Source organism: Apodemus sylvaticus, chromosome 2 (genome assembly GCF_947179515.1).
Source record: "Apodemus sylvaticus chromosome 2, mApoSyl1.1, whole genome shotgun sequence".
NCBI classification, from domain to species: domain Eukaryota; kingdom Metazoa; phylum Chordata; class Mammalia; order Rodentia; family Muridae; genus Apodemus; species Apodemus sylvaticus.
The window spans coordinates 167,323,927-167,326,733 of NC_067473.1; the positions used below are offsets into that span (position 1 = coordinate 167,323,927).

At 47.2% G+C, this 2,807-nt stretch overlaps 1 pseudogene; it reads left to right on the plus strand.

The window, feature by feature from the left end:
* The first annotated feature begins 1,302 nt into the window (after window positions 1-1,302).
* LOC127677689 (adenosylhomocysteinase-like) lies at window positions 1,303-2,580 on the plus strand (annotated as a pseudogene).
* Window positions 2,581-2,807: the final 227 nt, after the last annotated feature.

The window sequence follows — 2,807 nt, forward strand, 5'->3', positions numbered from 1 at the left end:
TCACGGACCTCCACATAAAGCCAGACACTTTGAAGCTACTAGAAAAGAAACTGGGGAAGACCCTTGAGGACATCCGTACAGGGAGAAAGTTTCTGAACAGAACACCAATAGCGTATGCTCTAAGAGCAAGAATTGACAAATGGGACCTCATAAGGTTACAGAGTTTCTGTAAGGCCAAGGACACCATCAAGAGGACAGATCGGCAACCAACAAATTGGGAAAAGATCTTCACCAATCCTACTTCAGATAGAGGGCTAATATCCAATATATATAAAGAACTCAAGAAGTTAGACTCCAGAAAACCGAACAACCCTATTAAAAAATGGGGTACAGAGTTAAACAAAGAATTCTCACCTGAAGAACTTCGGATGGCGGAGAAGCATCTTAAAAAATGCTCCACTTCATTAGTCATTAGGGAAATGCAAATCAAAACAACCCTAAGATTTCATCTTACACCAGTCAGAATGGCTAAGATTAAAAATTCAGGAGACAGCAGGTGTTGGAGAGGGTGCGGAGAAAGAGGAACACTCCTCCACTGCTGGTGGGGTTGCAAATTGGTACAACCACTCTGGAAATCAGTCTGGCGGTTCCTCCGAAAACTGGGCACCTCACTTCCAGAAGATCCTGCTATACCACTCCTGGGCATATACCCAGAGGATTCCCCACCATGTAATAAGGATACATGCTCTACTATGTTCATAGCAGCCCTATTTATAATTGCCAGATGCTGGAAAGAACCCAGGTATCCCTCAACAGAAGAGTGGATACAAAAAATGTGGTATATCTACACAATGGAGTACTATTCAGCCATTAGAAACAATGAATTCATGAAATTCTTAGGCAAATGGATGGAGCTAGAGAACATCATACTAAGTGAGGTAACCCAGACTCAAAAGGTGAATCATGGTATGCACTCACTAATAAGTGGTTATTAACCTAGAAAACTAGAATACCCAAAACATAATCCACACATCAAATGAGATACAAGAAGAAAGCAGGAGTGGTCCCTGGTTCTGGAAAGACTCAGTGAAACAGTATTTGGCAAAACCAGAACGGGGAACTGGGAAGGGGTGGGAGGGAGGACAGGGGAAGAGAAGGGGGCTTACGGGACTTTCGGGGAGTGGGGGGGGGCTAGAAAAGGGGAAATCATTTGAAATGTAAATAAATTATATCGAATAAAAAAAAGAAAATTAAACTTGTATTAAATATATTAAAAAAAAAAAAGATATGTGCAACAGCCCTGTCCAGCCTTTTCTGGCCCCTTTCACTGAGTTCATCACACCTAGGGGAAGCACTGTCAGCATGTTTGATAAACTGCCCTACAACGTCGTGGACATTGGAAGGGCTGCCTGGGGATGGAAGACCCTGGACATAGCTGAGAATGAGATACCAGGATTGATGCACATGTGGTAGATGTACTCAGCCTCCAAGCCACCGAAGGGTGCTCGCATTGCTGGCTGCCTGCACAGGACTGTGGAGACTTCTGTTCTCATTGAGACGCTCTCATGGCCCTGGGTTCTGAGGTGCGGTGGTCCAGATGCAGCATCTTCTCTACTCAGGACCATGCAGTAGCTGCCATTGCTAAGGCTGGCATTCTAGTGTTTTCCTGGAAGGGCAAGACAGATGAGGAATACTTGTGGTGCATTGAGCAGATAATTGTACTTCAAGGATGGACCCCTCCACATAATTCTGGATGATAGTGGTGACCTTACTAGATTTATCCACACCAAATACCCACAGTTTCTGTCAGGCCTCAGAGGTATCCCTGTGGAGGCCATGACTGGGGTCCACAACCTCTATAAGATGATGACCAATGGGATACTGCAGGTGCCTGCCATCAATGTCAATGATTCTGTCACCAAGAGCAAGTTTGACAACCTCTATGGCTGCTGGGAGTCTCTCATAGATGGCATCAAATGGGCCACAGATATGATGATTGCGGGTGATGTGGCAGTAGTAGCAGGCAATGGTGATGTGGGCAAGGGCTGTGCCCAGGCCCTGAGGGGTTTTGGGGCCTGAGTCATTATCACTGAGACTGACCCCATCAGGTCATGGAGGGCTATGTGGAAACCACCATGGATGAGGCCTGTAAGGAGGGTAATATCTTTGTCATCACCACAGGCTGCATTGAGATCATCTTTGGCTGGCACTTTGAACAGATGAAGGATGATGCCATTGTTTGTAACACTGGACACTTCAATGTGGAGATTGATGTGAAGTGGCTCAATGAGAATGCTGTGGAGAAGGTGAACATCAAGCCCCAGGTGGATCACTATAGGCTAAAAATTGGGCACTGCATCTTCTTGCTGGCTGAAGGCCGTCTGGACAACCTGGCTTGTGCCATAGGACACCCCAGCTTCGTGATAAGCAACTCCTCATGAACCAGCTGATGGCACAGATTGAGCTGTGGACCCACCCAGATAAATACTCCGTTGAGGTTCACTTCCTGCCTAAGAAGCAGTAACTGAAGCCCACCTGGGTGAGCCGAATGTGAAGCTGACCAAGCTGACTGAGAAGCAGGCCCAGTACCTGGGCACACCCATTAATGGCCCCCTCAAGCCTGATCACTACTGCTACTGAGTGCTGGGACTGTCCTTCACCTTCCAGTGGCCATCCTTGTTCTAGGCCCTACCTCTCGTTCTCAAGAGCAAATGTCACCAACTTTGTAGTAGCTTGGCCAGTGTCCCCCTACCTCCCACACCCTCAACCCAACTGGGGCTGGTCACTCTGTCTTTGAACTCTCCTGTATCCCTCAGACTGTTCCAGCTGTGGTGGGAGTATGGAAGTTCCTGGGAGGCATCCACAGG